Here is a 17,916-nt window from a genome sequence, read left to right as displayed (position 1 = left end):
CTGACATCGGTGGATGACGCGATCGCGTCGTGATGTCATGACGCGATCGCATCATTCCGCAAAACTTTGCCAGTCAGTACTAGGGAGGGGGGGGGGGATTATTGTGCTGGGGGCTAGTGCCAGCCAGCAAATGCTACTCCTATGGATAGCCATCGGTGGGTTATCCATCGATGGTCACCATCGATGGATAACATTGATCGTGTAAAACCGTCTGGAATGGATCCGATCCATCAATAGTTTTACCCATCGATGGTCATCCCTGCTTTACATTACAAATGCGAACCAGGGGGTGTGGCTTAGTGGGTGTCAGGAGTGGAGCTAAGCACCATGCCCTGACACTTGAGAGAAAAAAACAAAAAAACTATTTGGTAGCACTGAACAATCAATGGCGGGAAACCATCTGGTTCTCTCCCATCGATGGTAAAAGTATTCAACATCGGTCATAGACCATCAATGATTTTGAATTATCGATGGCAATCCCTAGCTACTCCTAGACAATGAGCATTCCCTAAGGCAATGAACATTCCCCATGGCAACAAGCATGGATACCAGAGCATAAAACCCCTGGCAAAAAGCAAGACACAGCGCATAAAACCCCTGGCAACGCGCAGGTAAAAAAAATTAAAAACCTGCCCTGGGAGGTGTGACCAAATACAAAAAAGTCACCACTGAAGGGGTTAAAGCATTTGCCACATTCACATTCAAGTCATGTAACAGGTTATAAACTGTGTTTCGCTGAGTTTTCTATAATACATAGCGACACTTATAGTTACTGAAACGTGTTCTGTGATGATCAGTACAAATGTTGCATTGTAGCTAATAGGGCTATTTGTGCTGTGAATGCAGTGAGTGGATATATATTCCACCTGAGTGGAAATACGGGCCGGCGGTTGGCATTTCACCGGCAGTCGGGATTCTCTTGTCGGTCTCCTGACCACTGGGATTTCAATTGCATCCCGCTAGATTATAACAGTGTAAATTGTGTTTCATGTAAGGCAGCACAACATGACAGCTCCCACAATAATGTTCTGTACTGTAAGACTTTATTATATAAGAGAAAATAATATAAATAAAGATAGAAGAGCATTTCCCATGGATGTGTCACGTGGGTGAGAGGCAGGAAGGATTCCGTCTATCAGTGCAGACAGTGTTGTCTCTGGCAGTGTCATGGCGCGGAGTCTAAGGATAAATACAATTATTATCATTATTCATTTTATTAAAATAATATATAAAACATACACACATACATCAAAAGAAAAACGTGAGGAAGAGATGGCGCAACTTGTCACTTCTATAGACACACAGAGATGCTTACACAAAATATTCTCACAACCGGAGAAAATCGGTGAATTGGAGTTCACCTTCCACAAATATGAATTCTAAAGATATAATAAAAGAAACACAAAAACATAGTGTATTCCAAATTAATTGATTGATGGATCTTTATTACTTCTTGGTCCCACTCACATGATAGAATTGTTTAATTCGCATGTAGAAATCCATAAGCGTGATGAATCAACTTCATAAATATGCACAAAGCATAAAATCCAATTGGCACTTAGAAAAGAGAAATAAAAAATAGTGCAATCCTGACTGTGTATATTTAAAAGGATCATTTAATAAAAACCACTCACAAACACAGACTTGATAATAGCATAAAACAAGGAAGAAATTGCATGGACATCAGGGCAAGAGGAAAGCAGCCACCAGCAGCATGGGTTATAGTCACCGCAAGTCACGATTCACTCGAGGTGTCCCCACGCTGTCAGGTCCGTTCTCCAAGGTTCCAGTCAGTCCAGCACACAAGAGTCCCCAGCTTAAGCATACGTCACTTCCTGTAACACGGATCTGTTCCGAGGGAGGATTCTCCGAACAGCTGTTATCAGTCATCTAAATTGAGACACTATTTAAAGCAGGCTAAAGCGTTTGTCCCCTACGCTTCTGAAGAAGGATACATTATCCGAAAGCGCTTAAGCTGGGGACTCTTGTGTGCTGGACTGACTGGAACCTTGGAGAATGGACCTGACAGCGTGGGGACACCTCGAGTGAATCGGGACTTGCGGTGACTATAACCCATGCTGCTGGTGGCTGCTTTCCTCTTGCCCTGATGTCCATGCAATTTCTTCCTTGTTTTATGCTATTATCAAGTCTGTGTTTGTGAGTGGTTTTTATTAAATTATCCTTTTAAATATACACAGACAGGATTGCACTATTTTTTATTTCTCTTTTCTAAGTGCCAATTGGATTTTATGCTTTGTGCATATTTATGAAGTTGATTCAGCACGCTTATGGATTTCTACATGCGAATTAAACAATTCTATCATGTGAGTGAGACCAAGAAGTAATAAAGATCCATCAATCAATTAATTTGGAATACACTGTTTTTGTGTTTCTTTTATTATATCTTTAGAATTCATATTTGTGGAAGGTGAACTCCAATTCACCCATTTTCTCCGGTTGTGAGAATATTTTGTGTAAGCATCTCTGTGTGTCTATAGAAGTGACAAGTTGCGCCATCTCTTCCTCACGTTTTTCTTTTGGTGTATATTCTTGAGGTGAAACCACGGTGAAGGTTTCTTTGTGTGGGACGAGAGGCTGACACTTGTTAAAAGCGCAAGAAAGATCTCTTCTTTTTCTGATACACACATACATGTTACATACAACTCATACACACAAAAGCACACAGAACACATACACAAACACATATTAACACATACATGATAGAACACATACATACATACATACATACATACATACATACATATACACACACACACACACATACATACACACACACACACACACACACACACACACACACACACACACACAGAACACATACATACATAAACACGCATATTGGGCTTGATTCAGACCTGATTGCTGCTGTGCGTTTTCGCACAGTAGGCGATCAGGCATTAATTGCGTGTGCACCACAATGAGCACACGCGTCGGCCAACAACATCAGGCATCGCCGGTCAGCGTCAGGCTGGTGTGAAAATTCTAATCGCACAGCCATTCACATGCTGATTGACAGGAGGAAGCCGTTTGTGGGTGGTAACTGACCGTTTCCACGGAGTGTCAGGGAAAATGCAGGCGTGCCCGAGCGTTTTCATGGAGGGTGTCTGACGTCAGCTCCGGCCCCGATCAACCCGTTCTGATCGCCCTGTAGGAGTAAGTCCTGAGCTGCGCAGGGACTGTACACACATGTAAAAACCAGACACTGGTGAGTGAGGTGTGAATGGATTTGCAGCTGTCCGCTGACTGAGGGGGGTTTTAGCAGCTCGGCGTACACATGCGATCACACACTTGTGCGGCGAACATACACTCCCCTTGGGTGACGATTATCTGATCGCAGGACTACAATTTTAGCAGCCCAGCGATCAGATCTGAATCACCCCCCATAGAATACATAGATACTGTATACACACACATAGAACACATAATCATACATATACACACTCACACAAAGAACACATACCATAGATACATACATAAACAGGCAAATACACACAGGTCAAATACACATAAACACTTACTTTTAAAGCCTGGCTTGGTGAATGAAGTTACTGCCGGATGTCATTGATAGGAGGTAGGCATTGGCACTTTTCCTCATTATGCCAATATGACGTGATTCACCTGTCTCTGTTGCCTCAAACCCTGCCCAGCCACCCCACCTGGCCCCGCCACCTTTTACCCTGCCCAGCAACCCCACCTGGCCTCGCCGCCTCAAACCCTGCCCAGCCACCTCACTTGTCCCCCACTGCCTCTTACCCTATTCAGCCACCCCACCTGTCCCCGCCGCCTCAAACCCTTCCCAGCCACCCATGTCTCTGCCGCCTCTCACCCTGCCCAGCCACCCCACCTGGCCCCGCCGCCTCTCACCCTGCCCAGCAACCCCACCTGGCCTCGATGCCTCAAACCCTGCCCAGCCACCCCTGTCCCCGATGCCTCAAACCTTTACCAGCCACCCCACCTGGCCCCGCCGCCTCTCACCTTGCCCAGGAACCCCACCTGGCCCCGCCGCCTCTCACCCTGCCCAGCAACCCCACCTGACATCGACGCCTCAAACCCTGCCCAGCCACCCCTGTCCCCGATACCTCAAACCTTGCCCAGCGACCCCACCTGGCCCCGCCGCCTCTCACCCTGCCCAGCAACCCCACCTGACCTCGCCACCTCAAACCTTGCCCAGTCACCCCACCTGTCCCCACCGCCTTAAACCCTGCCCAACCACCCATGTCCCTGCCATCTCTCACCCTGCCCAGCAACCCCACCTGGCCTCGCCGCCTCTTACCCTGCCCAGTCACCCCACTTGTCCCCACCGCCTCTTACCCTGCCCAGCCACCCCACCTGTCCCCGTCGCCTCTCACCCTGCCCAGCCACCCCACCTGGCCTCGCCGCCTCAAACCCTGCCCAGCCACCCCACTTGTCCCTAATGCCTCTTACCCTGCCCAGCCACCCCACCTGTCCCCGTCGCCTCTCACCCTGCCCAGCCACCCCACCTGGCCTCGCCGCCTCAAACCCTGCCCAGCCACCCCACTTGTCCCCACCAATTCTTACCCTCAGTATCCTGCCCACTGGAATCTCGACAGCTGGTAAGTTAATCGCATCCCGTTTAGATACCAGCCATAGAGCTCCCTATTCAAGAACTCAGTTGCAGAAATACAAGTAGTTAAGCACAGCTCAGGACAAACATATGTCTGACAAAACTAATTTGTGTCGCAATTGCTTCTTCAAGTGGGATAATAAACCAAGTTGTAGAGGCTTTAAGAACTCAAGAGAGCCACTGTCCATGGATCTGATTCAGAGTTGTACACAGGACTGCCCAACATGTATGGCGCTGCCCAGCATTGTGATCGCATTTACATTGCGATCGCATCACAGGAGCTCAAATAGAGGACGTCCCTCTGCATACGCAGCAGAGTAATGCCAGGAAATGCCAGCTACGTATTCAGTCTACCCCGAAAAATGGCCATGACACGCCTGTGTTTCCTACTCCACTCCCCAATGCCGCATCGCCGCTCCCGAACGCCCGTCGCGTGTCAATCAAATTGTATTTGCATCCTTCCTGGAATGCAGCGCATGCGCTGATGGCCGAAATCGGCCTAGACCCCACCTCTAAATAAGGCCCAATAGGATTTTGCAACTGCATCTGAATTAAGCCCAATGTGTGGTGTATAAAGTGAGCGGTTTCCTAAAGGACAAACTTCAAAGAAAATCTGTGAATTTAAACCACTAGGGTTAACTCTCCATCCCAATTTGCATACATGGGAGGTGTAGAAACTGTTCCCTGTATTGGGCAGTGATTTGCTAACCTACACGGCAACCAGTCACGAAGTAGTGTTAAGAACGATCTGCCGCTAACAGGCCAAATAGTTCACACTACATGAATTGCGGAGCCTGGACATCAGGGTGCAACCTTAAATATTTTGACCAAAATATAAAGTATTACCTTGCTATAGTTTCGCTGACCTGCAGGGGTAAGGACAAGCGCTGACCATTGTTTTCTACCTCTCTGAATTGAAATAATGAAGAAAACATTGTCCTTCCCTTCCACTTTCTATAAGCCCAGAGTTACTCGGCCTCAGGCGAAGTCAATTGAAAAAATGATGAGGCTAATGCGCCTAGCATGACCTGCCAAGTGAGCAGCCTTATATTTGTCCAGTCACTAACCTTATGTGAATAGCTTTTCCGGTGATATCGCCTACTGCTGGTGAGCTGTGTGTTGCCAGGGCTCTGCAGGACTATGAGACAGGATAGCAACAGCAAAGTCCTTGTATAGGCAGTTGTTACCATTATGACATCACAGCATGACCTCACAGACAGAGCAGACCAACAGACACACAAACAGACCAATGCATTTTCTATATGCAATTTTGTGGTTGGAGCCCTGGATTTTCTTACTTGAATCCCCGCCAGTATCACATCTGCCCCATTTATCATATAAATATGTGGCAGCATTCATGTCAGTGACTATATTCTGATGTATTACATGGCTGAAATAAAGACCTCATATAACCCAGTTCTGGTGCTAGGGTTTCAGGTAAAGTCCAATTTTAGACCCCCCTCTATTTCAACTGCTCTGCCTGTAGCAAATATTTATCTGTATTGCAGGGCCGGCGCTACCATTAGGCAGCTTTAGGCAGCTGCCTATGGGCGGCAGCCACTAGAGGGCGGTACACAGCTGCTGAGTAAGTTTTACTTAAAAAAATATTTTGTGTTAACTTAGCAGCGGTCGCGGCGCAAGTCTGGCCTGCCGCCGCCACCATTATCAATCATCTTCACCCCCAGACAGGGCCACCTAGGTGAAGCGTTTGCTGCGGGCCGACGCCCCCCCCCCCTCCCCTCCCTCCCCCTCCCCCTCCCCCTCCCCCTCCCCTCCCTCCTTGCTGATCGATCCCGGAAACAACCGCCCGGGTCAGCAGCCAGCAGGAGCATCTGCGGCTCCCGTTCACCTCTGCAGCTACACTGGCAATAACTCAGCCAGGCAGGCTGCAGTGAGGGGGCACATCTCATTCTCACCAGAGGACAGCTGATGGGCCTCCGGAATGCCAGCACAATACGAGGGAGGGAGCCTGCACACGTGTGATAGGAGACTGCTGAAGAGAACATTACATTGGAAGGTATGCGGTGCGTGCACCAAGAGATTTACAGCCATAAATACCAGCTACTTTAACCCTTAAAAGCAGCCCTGTACTGTGGGGGAGTCTCTTTTGGGACACAATTATCCTGGAAGCAACCTGACCTAAAATAGCATTTTTTTTACTTTCTATCTTATAGACTGGCAGACATATTATATATATATATATATATATATATATATATATATACATTTTGCAATAAGGCAGCACTCTGGAGACTTGAAATTATGTGAAATGATGGTGTATTTAATTTATACACCATTATATCAGTGGCGTAACTACTGTCCCCGCAACCACTGCAGAGGCGCAGGGCTGCGGGGGCGCCTCAACTGATTCAGAGCAGATTGACCTGCGGACGACTCGTCCGCAGGTCAATCTGCTAAATGTGTCTTCCAAAATGGCCGCCGCCATGGAAGAGACATGCTAGAGGTCATACTTGACCTTTAGCATTTAGGAAGTGCCGGGACCCACGATAGCGCTGGCCATGGCTGGCGGTGCCCTGCTACCGTGGAGCGGCGTGGGGGGCAGCAGCAATGGGGGGGATCGGGCAGCGGTGCCCGCTGCACACGGAGCGGTTTGGGCAGCTTTACTCCCCATGACACCCAGTGCATAAAATCCCTAGCAACAAGCATTACCCCCTAGCAACGAGCATGAAACCCCTGGCAACGAGCATGACACCCTGAGCATGAAACCCCTGGCAACGAGCATGACACCCTGAGCATGAAACCCCTGGCAACGAGCATGACACCCTGAGCATGAAACCCCTGGCAACGAGCATGACACCCTGAGCATGAAACCCCTGGCACCGTGCATGGAACCAAGATCATGAAACCCTTGGCTACGAGCAGGTAATTTAAAAGTAATTAGAAGCCTTACTGTAGGGCTTAATGTGTAGTGGGCATTGCGGTGTGTGGCATAATATATAACGGGCATTGCTGTGTGTGGAATAATGTATCACGGACATTGTGGTATGTGGTATAATGAATAACGGGCATTGCGGTGTGTGTCATAATGTGTCACAGACATGACGGTGTGTGGTATACTGTATCATGAGCATTGTATGTGGTATAATATCTCAGGGGCATTGTAGTGTGTAGCATAATGTATAAAGGGCATTGTGATGCATGGCGTAATATTTCACAGGCATTACAGTGTGTGTTGTAATGTGTCACAGGCATTATGGTGTGTGGTATAATGTGGTATAATGTCTCAGGGACACTGCAGTGTGTGGCATAATTTATAACGGGCATTGCGGTGTGGCATAATGTGTCACAGGCATTACGGTGTGTGGCATAATGTTTAAGGGCCATTGCAGTTTGTGGCATAATGTGTAATGGGAATAATGACAAATAATGTGAAGGGCATAAATCAGGATTATTTTTTTCCCTATGGTCGCTAATGTCTCGGCGTGCAGGTTGCAAAACTGGGGTATAAGGTAGTCTTTTCCTACAACACCACGCCACTTTTAGCAAAGCCACACCCATTTTAGTGAAGCAACACCTCTTTTTTGACACGTGCGCCTTTGGCGCACGCACATTCTTCACTTTGCTAGTGCCAAATATGGGGGGTGGGGGTGTGCCAGAGAATTTTTTGGCTCGGGGGAAAAATTTCTAGTTACCCCACTGCAATCAGGGCCGGCAACAGAAATCTTGGGGCCCATTACACTGATATCTCTGCGGGCCCCCCCTCTTGCCCTCTGACCCATACACAACCCTCCCTGCATGTGCCAATAAATATGCATGCAGATACATCCATATGTGCCTGCCCGCAGCCCGCCCCAAACCCAAAAGCCCAAACCAAACCCAAATACACAAACATGCTGGAGTTGGAGAGATCCTTACCAGCAGCACACAACCGCTGGTGCCGCTAATTAACCAGCTCCTCCGAGTGACAATCTGCCAGCAGTCCCAGTCCTGCAGTACTGTCCGAGTCTGTCCTGTGCCGCTCCTGCTTGGCGCTCCGGCTCCTCACACACAGCAGAGACACAGGGCGGAGTGCGGTGAGGACTTGAAGAGGAGAGGGCGGTCTGGACCAGCGTCCTGCTGTGTGACTAGTGGTGCAACGTCAGTGCACTGCACATGGCACGGCCGGGGACTGGCTCAGGCTGACAGCTGACTTGGGGCTAGGGGCAGTGCACTGAGGGGTGACCACAGGGCTCGGGCGGCCTGCAGCTTGCGAGATGCCGTGAGTTATATAATTATTTTACATTTATGATTACATGCTGCCGCCGCTGGACCTTGGGGCCCCTCACAATGACGGGGCCCGGGACGAGTGTCCCCTTTGACCCCCCCTGTCGCCGGGCCTGACTGCAATATATATATATATATATATATATATATATATATATATATACATATACATATACATACACACAGAAGCAGGCACGGCACTCCCCATGGATGGTCAGTCAAAACGCCGGTGCCTCCGTGACCAAAACGATCCACAGCATACAGACATCACGGTGATATAAAAGAAACTTCACAATTCACAAATGGTTTTGCAGCAACTAAAATTTCTAGTTACACCACTGCAATATATATATATATATATATATAGTACAAGTTCGCACACACTTGATGTGAATGAATCCTTGGGTGCGCAGTCAAATACATCCAGTAATCATCTCTACAGATGTCCGCAATTAACAAACAGCATTAGACCAGCACACCACCTCTTAGAAAAGTAGAAAAAATAGCATTCTTTAATTTGTAAATAGCTTCAGGCCTTCAGCAAAGGGTGTAGTACGGTATGCCGGCACTCAGGCTCCCGGCGACCAGCATACCGGCACCGGGAGCCCGACCGCCGGCATACCGACAGTGTGGCGAGGGCAAAGGAGCCCCTTGCGAGCTCGCTGCGCTCGCCACGCTGCGGGCACGGTGGCTTTATTCTCTCTCCAGGGGGGTCGTGGACCCCCACGAGGGAGAATAGTTGTCGGTATGCCGGGTGTCTGGATTCCGGCGCCGGTATACTGTGCGCCGGGATCCCGTCATTCGGCATACAGAAGACCACCCTTCAACAAAACATAGCAGCATTTATACTCATCCGGATATCATGGATGCAGTCAGCATATTGGCAAATGGCTATCCCTACAGCCCGTTTCGGTTATTGCACTTTTGCAAATTAAAGAATGTATTTTTATATATATATCTGCATTTCTGTACTGGTGCACATTTTGGTTTTACACGCCAGCTGATTTCAGCTGGTGCGCTAGCACACAGACTCTCAGCCATGTGAGAGACAGTGATTCCTTCATTCTGAATCTGGAGCCATCCGTGGGCCAATCGGAGCTCACGTACCGGAAGCCAACTATTATGTGGCATAATGTTATAACATTATATGTCGTACAGTAATGCACTTATAAGGGGCAGTCCTACTGTGTGTCAAGACATGAATGGGCTCTACCAGAATGTGAATGGGCTCTGTGTGGCAGAACTTGAATGGGCTCTACCTTGTGGTTTAGCGTAAATGGTCTCTACTGTGGTATAACGTGAATGAGGGGCACTACTGTGTGACATAACCTAAATAAGGGGGGGGGGGTAGGTTTAAGATTTGCCTAGGGTGCCGAGAAACCTTGCACCGGCCCTGCTGTATTGGAGAGAGCACAGTGGGCAGAGCCTTAATTTTCTGTAAGGCACAGACAAATCAGCTTCCCGGGGATCACAGAGGGGCCATAAAAGGAGATTTCAAGACAGTGTAAAAGTGGAGAATCTTAAATTTACATTTCACTATATTTATGAATGAATATATACATATATATATATATATATATATATATATATATATATATAATTATATATGAAAAAAGGAGGGGATGAGGGATATATAGCGACCAAGTTGTCAATAAAACAGGTTTGTCAGTTAAAATATTGAAAAGTATTTATTAAATGAATATAAAAGAAACACATAACAAAATAACTAAAAACACTTAAATGAATAAACGCACTAAAAAAGGGTATAATATAGAATTTTTCCTTATCTTAGAATGAGGTAGGTATAGGTCACCAACGCGTTTCGTCTGATGAGACTTCTTCAAGGGGACCCCTTATAGTGCGTATATTCATTTAAGTGTTTTTAGTTTAGCTTTTCCGGTGATGTCACCTACTGATGGTGAGCTGTGTGTTTGCCAGGGCTCTGCAGGACTATGAGACAGAGCAGCAGCAAAGTCCTGGTATAGAACGTTGTTACCATTATGACATCATAGCATGACATCACAGACAGAGCGGACAGACAGACACACAAACAGACCAATGCATGTTCTATATGCAATTTTGTGGTTGGGGCCCTGGATTTTTTCACTTTAATCCCCGCCAGTATCACATCTGTCCCATTATCATATAAATAATATGTGGCAGCATTCATGTCGGTGACTATATTCTGATATATTATATGGCTGAAATAAAGAGATCATATAACCCAGTTCTGGTGCTAGGGTTTCAGGTAAAGTCCAATTTTTGACCCCCTCTATTTCAACTGCTCTGCATGTACCATCTATTTTTCTGTATGGGAGAGAGCGCAGTGGGCGGAGCCTTCATTTGCTGTAATCACACAGACAAATCAGCTTCCCGGGGATCACAGATTCATGAGGGGCCATAAAAAGAGATTTCAAGAGAGTGTAAAGTTGGAGAATCTTAAAATGACATTACACTGTATTTAAGAATGAATATATGGTCTTGCCTTTAAAATAATTACTACTTTAAATTTCGAAGCTGAATCATGAAACATTTGTCTCTTTGTTCAGGGCAGAGGCTATTATATTTGTCATGATATAAGATATGGTGAGATCGCAGCCAATCAGGATAAAGATAACTGGCACCAGAATGTGGAGATTGGGTACTTACAGATACAGTACTTACAGCGCTGGTCTCAGAAATTCAAAAGTACGCACTTTCCAAGAGGTCACTGTCTCGCTGGCAACTGTCTCGATGCATAGCTAGGAGTGTGCATGCAGTCACAGTATCCTCAGCTATCATATAGGATGGCAAAGACTAATTTATGACATCACAAGGACATGACATCACAGAATTATACAGTTGAAGTAACTCGTTAAAAGTAATGGTTAATGCAGCTCACTAATGAAATCTACATATCTTAAAATTATCATGTATTCTATACAGTACTATATAACTGAGCTAGTATGGGAGAGAAATTGTTACTTTTTGGCCAATTGTTGAAGTTGCTGCATTTAGTCCAATAAAATCACCATTTTCAATCATAACTCCTCAAACAAACATAAGGAGCACCCGTCTCAAATCCCCCAAAATAGAGGCGGTTGTGATAACTTAAATTGCTGCAATGTTGCTTGTCATCCGGTACAAATTAAAATAAAGAAATAGAACCCCGCCCTGCACATCCTTTCTCAATGAATGATCAATGGTTCTGGTCCTATGGGGGAAGGAGGTGATGGGCCGGGGGCGCATACATTCATCCCTGCAAACTCAGGTATGTCTGCGGCCAATGCTAAGTAATATAGGGGTCCATGTATTTAGCTTTGGAGAGAGATAAAGAGGTCGTAACTGTCATTTTTCAAACACAGCCTGTAATATGGCTGTTAAGAGCTGATTAGCTGGTACATTATCTCTATTCACTTCATCTTTCTATCCAAGGCTTTATGGCCCTATTCACCATGGAATGCAGGTACGATTGCATTCGCATGCTGGAGCCTTTTGAAGTGTGCGCTTGTGCAGAAATTGCACTGCACGTGCGCACACTGTGAGATACGATGGCATCGCAGAAGTGTTGGGGGGGCGCGGTACGGACAACGCAGGCGTTGTGACCAGAAACATGATGGGTAGCCGTCTGCCTTCGCAGCTAGGCTGGGTAGGCAGAGGGCTACCCTAAACATGCAAATGCATCGCCGCCGTGCGATGGCTTTGCATGTGTGCTGGGGGGATGGGGGCAGGTCCCGGCATGCAGGGGTGGACTTGTCCTGTACTGGGCATCCCCCAGCATGTTAGTGTAATGGATTGTAGATGTGTGATTTTTCAGACATCTGCGATTCATGCTGAATTAGGCCCTCAGTACGTAGACCTTCTAGCCCACTCCTGGTATCCCTATCTGGCAGGTACAAGAGTGACCCTATAGTTTAATAAACTCATGTATGCCCCATTACTATATTAATATATGTATATATGCCTCCTCTCTTATACTAATTCCTATATGTGCCTGATATGAGACAGAGGAGAAAAAATAATAATATAAACATTTTTAGAAACCCCACTGTTGTAAAAGAAACCATCCATGACACTGATAACTACACCCAAGTGGTCTGGTTGGTGACAACCCCTAGTGAGACAAAGGGATCAAATGATCCAACAACAGTGACCCACAGGGCAGGCACCCCGAACAGTCCAGAAAAGGTGTAATGTCATAGTTTTCATTTATTCCCATAGTGCTAATAGTCTGTAAAGCATGTATCCAGAAAGTCTCCCTTTTACTCAATTGTTTCAAAATATCCCCTCCCCTCTCATCTAATTTAATACATTCAATAGCCTTAAAACTGAATTTATTTAGGTCACCTCCATTACATTTCAAAAAATATCTGCGACACCAAAGGGGTAATTCACAGTTGATCGTAGAAATTTAGCACATCTACGATCTGTTACTCTGACATGCAGGCAGACGCCCAGCACAGGGCTAGTCCATCCCGCACGTCAATCCCCCCCCCCCCCCCTTCTCCCGTACAGGTACAAAAGCATTGCACGGCAGCAATGCTTTTGTACCTGACGAGTAGCTCCCTGCCAGCGCAGCTCCTGCGCTCTGGCACGGAGCTACCCGCCGCATCCCGGGTTGCAGCGGCTACGTGTGACGTCAAATGTAAAATGTGTCCTTATATGAACAAGGAGAGGTAGAAAATATGGAGTTCGGATAGGTCTAAATCTTGGGACATAAAGGAAATGTTGCCAAACCACTTTTGTAGTATATTTGGTTGAATGCGCCTGCAGGGCACGATATGTAGGAAAAACAAAAAGACAATTAAAAATACGTATGTTGGAGCACACAAGGAGTATCATAAAAAAGTGCAATGAACATAGTGTCCCAAGACATTTCTTGAAATGGAATGGAGGTGATCTAAATAAATTCAGTTTTAAGGCTATTGAACATATTAAATTAGATGAGAGGGGAGGGGTGTCATACCGCCGCCGCAGCCGCCGGGCTTGTCTCTCCGGGGGTGCTGGCTGTCCGGGCGGTCGTCCTCGCTGGCGGTCTCTGCCTCCCGGCGCTCCGTCCGGCGCCCGTAGTGTGGACGTCGCGGGTGCGCCCGACATTCACTGGGGACGGGTGACGTCATCAGCGCTCCTACAATCAGGTGCTGGCGGGAAGTACAAATTCATCGCTACTACTACTGTACCTGTGATCTCCAGAGCTCTGTACCTCAGCACCTCCGTGCCTCCAGCACCTCCGTGCCTCAGCACTTCCGTGCCTCAGCATCCCCGTGCCTCCAGCATTTCCGTGCCTCAGCATCTCCGTGCTTCAGCACCTCCGTGCCTCAGCACCTCCGTGCCTCAGCACTTCCGTGCCTCAGCACCTCCGTGCCTCAGCATCTCCGTGCCTCCAGCATCTCCGTGCCTCAGCATCTCCGTGCCTCAGCACCTCCATGCTCCAGCATCTCCGTGCCTCAGCATCTCCGTGCCTCAGCACCTCCGTGTCTCAGCACCTCCGTGCCTCAGCACCTCCGTGCTCCAGCATCTCCGTGCCTCAGCATCTCCGTGCCTCCAGTATCTCTGTGCCTCAGCATCTCCGTGCCTCCAGTATCTCTGTGCCTCAGCACCTCCGTGCCTAAGCATCTCCGTGCCTCAGCACCTCCGTGTCTCAGCACCTCCGTGCCTCAGCACCTCCGTGCCTACAGCATCTCCGTGCCTCCAGGCACCTCAGCGTCTCTAAGCACCTCAGCGCCTTCAAACACCTCAGTACCTCTAGCATTTCATTGCCTCTAGCACCTCAGTGCCTCTAGCACCACAACATCGCTCACAGTGAGCTTTTGGTTCTCTCCACCAATTCATCAGCACCTTTACAAGTCTTATCTTTCAGGAGACCTTCAAGCGTCCACCCGTGCCTTCTGCCTACCGTCCTAATCCTGCATGAGGAAGACCTACATCCGGCCATCTCTGCTGCGACCCAGTAGCGGTTCCTCTTCCCGGTCACCGGAAGAAGCCCCGAGTCCACAGCACTTCCAGACCAGGTCAGTAATAAGGGGATGCAGTGCCTTGCTAAAGTATTCACCCCCTTGGCTTTTTACCTATTTTGTTACATTATAACCTATAATTTTATATTTTTTTTAATCTGAATTTTATGTGATGGATCTGCACAGAACAGTCTAAGTTGATGAAGTGAAATGAGAAAAATTTATATAAAAAATTATTTTTAGAAATAAAAATCTGAAAATTGGCATGTGCATATGTATTCACCCCCTTTGCTATGAAGCCCCTCAAAAGTTCTGGTGCACTCAATTACCTTCAGAAGTCACATAATTAGTGAAATGAAGTCCACCTATGTGCAATTTAAGTGTCACGTGATCTGTCAGTATAAACACACCTTTTCTGAAAGGCCCCAGAGGCTGCAACACCACTAAGCAAGAGGCATCACACCATGAAGACCAAGGAGCTCTCCAAATAAGTCAGGGACAAAGTTATTGAGAAGAACAAGTCAGGAATAGGTTATAAAAAAAATATCCAAATCTTTGATGATCCCCCGGAGCACCATCAAATCCATCATCTTCAAATGGAAAGAACATGGTACCAAAACAAACCTGCCAAGACTGGGCCGGCCACCAAAACTCACAGACCAGGCAATGAGGGCATTAATCAGAGAGGCAGCACAGAGACCAAAGATAACCCTGAAGGAGCTGCAGAGTTCCACAGCAGAGACTGTTGTATCTATGCATGTGTCCACAATAAGCCGTACACTCCACAGAGCTGGGCTTTATGGAAGAGAGGCCAGAAAAAAGCCATTACTTAGAGTTAAGAATAAGAAGGTACATTTTGAGTTTGCCAAAAGGCATGTGGACGACTCCCCAAATGTATGGAGGAAGGTGCTCTGGTCAGATGAGACTAAAATTGAACTTTTCAGCCACCATGGAAAACGCTATGTCTGGAGCATACCCAACACTTCCCATCACCCTAAGAACACCATCCCCACAGTGAAACATGGTGGTGGCAGCATCATGCTGTGGGGATGTTTTTCAGTAGCAGGGACTGGGAAACTGTTTTGAGTCGAGGGAAAGATGGATGGTGGTAAATACAGGGATATTCTTGAGCAAAACCTGTTTCAGTCTGCCTGTGATTTGAGACTGGAACGGAGGTGCACCTTCCAGCAGGACAATGACCTGAAGCATACTGCTAAAGCAACACTCGATTGGTTTAAGGGGAAACATTTGAATGTGTTGGAATGGCCTAGTCAAAGCCCAGATCTCAATCCAATTGAATCTGTGGTCAGACTTGAAGATTACTGTTCACAAGCGGAAACCATCCAACATGAAGAAGCTGGAGCAGATTTGAGGAATGGGTAAAAATCCCAGTGGCAAGATGTGGCAAGCTCATAGAGACTTATCCAAAGCGACTTGCAGCTGTAATTGCCGCAAAAGGTGTCTCTACAAAGTACTGACTTTCGGGGGGTGAATAGTTATGCACGCTGAAGTTTTCTGTTATTTTGTCCTATTTGTTGTTTGCTTCACAATAAAAAAAAATAAACATCTTCAAAGTTGTAGGCATGTTCTGTAAATGAAATGATGCAAACCTTCAAACAATTCATTTTAATTCCAGGTTGTGAGGCAACAAAACATTAAAAATGCAAAGGGGGCTGAATACTTTAGCAAGGCACTGTATTTTGAAACAATTGAGTAAAAGGTAGACTTTCTGGATACATGCTTTAAAGACTATTAGCCCTATGGAATTAAATTAAAACTATGATATTACACCTTTTCTGCACTAGGGTGTGTTCGGGGTGCCTGCCCTGTGGGTCACTGTTGTTGGATCATTTGATCCCTTTGTCTCACTAGGGCAGGGGTGGGGAACCTCCGGCCCGCAGGCCGTATAAGGCCCGCGAAGCCGTTTGCTCCGGCCCACCCGCTTCTCTGTGAGACACGCCGCCGCTCAGTCCGGCGGCAGCGTGTCTAAGCTGTCAGGACAGGGACTCAGGAGGAGAGCGCAGCTATTGTCGGATGGCGGCGTGTAGGACTAGAAACCAGCCGCCAGTTTGTGAGCCAATCAGAGCTCGCGGACAGGCAGCCAATCAGGAGCCACGACTGCCGGTCCGCGAGCTCTGATTGGCTCTCGAACCGGCGGCTGGTTTCAAGTCCTACACGCCGCCGCCCAACATAGCCGCGCTCTCCTCCGTGTCCCGCCGAAAGAAGCAGCGGTAAGCAGCACGGGGGGGGAATGGGGGGGCATCTGTATACCTGGCACTGTGAGGGGCATTTGTATACCTGGCACTGTGGGGGGCATCTGTATACCTGGCACTGTGGGGGCATCTGTATACCTGGCACTGTGGGGGCATCTGTATACCTGGCACTGTGAGGGGCATTTGTATACCTGGCACTGTGGGGGCATCTGTATACCTGGCACTGTGGGGGGCATCTGTATACCTGGCACTGTGGGGGGCATCTGTGTACCTGGCACTGTGGGGGGCATCTGTATACCTGGCACTGTGGGGGCATCTGTAAACCTGGCACTGTGAGGGGCATTTGTATACCTGGCACTGTGGGAGCATCTGTATACCTGGCACTGTGGGGGCATCTATATACCTGGCACTGTGAGGGGCATTTGTATACCTGGCACTGTGAGGGGCATTTGTATACCTGGCACTGTGGGGGCATTTGTATACCTGGCACTGTGGGGGCATTTGTATACCTGGCACTGTGGGGGCAATTGTGGATCTGGCACTGCACTATTTGGGGCATATGTGTATCACGTCCCATTTTAACTGGCCACACCCATTTTTTTGGTGCGCGCACACACAGTGCCTCTGTGGAGCAGACCTACTGGGGGGCAGGGTAATTTCTTACGTTGAGAATTTTTGTATGGCCCCCGAAGGATTTTATAAACATCCAAATGTCCCTCGGTAGAAAAAAGGTTCCCCACCCCTGCACTAGGGGTTGTCACTAATCGGACCACTTGGGTGTAGTTCGTAGTATCATGGTTAGTTTAATACAACAGCGGAGTTTCTAAAAATTTTCATATTATAATTTTTTCTCCCTCTGTCTCTTTTTTATTATATATTTTTATTTATTTTTTCTATTTATATAATTAGCATCTATGGGCAATGTTTTGCTGTGGTCTTA

General features: G+C 47.4%; 2 long non-coding RNA genes across 3 annotated transcripts in view; one reads left to right on the top strand and one right to left on the bottom strand.

Moving 5' to 3' along the window:
• Positions 1 to 1,026: 1,026 nt before the first annotated feature.
• On the bottom strand, positions 1,027 to 3,685 carry LOC134929332 (uncharacterized). Its single transcript, XR_010178481.1, has 2 exons — positions 3,540 to 3,685; positions 1,027 to 1,179 (listed from the first exon to the last, which is right to left on the bottom strand). It is a non-coding gene; the product is annotated as an uncharacterized LOC134929332 (long non-coding RNA).
• Positions 3,686 to 6,367: 2,682 nt separating this feature from the next.
• Positions 6,368 to 17,916, top strand: part of LOC134929331 (uncharacterized) — a 195,377-nt gene continuing 183,828 nt past the window's right edge. For both annotated transcript variants that reach the window (XR_010178479.1, XR_010178480.1), the window contains exon 1: positions 6,368 to 6,623. This is a non-coding gene — a long non-coding RNA (uncharacterized LOC134929331). The remainder of the gene's footprint in view (positions 6,624 to 17,916) is intronic.

This window comes from Pseudophryne corroboree, chromosome 5 (assembly GCF_028390025.1).
Source record: "Pseudophryne corroboree isolate aPseCor3 chromosome 5, aPseCor3.hap2, whole genome shotgun sequence".
Classification (NCBI taxonomy): domain Eukaryota; kingdom Metazoa; phylum Chordata; class Amphibia; order Anura; family Myobatrachidae; genus Pseudophryne; species Pseudophryne corroboree.
Note: the sequence above shows the minus strand (reverse complement) of the source record. Positions and strands in the feature narration are given on the sequence as shown.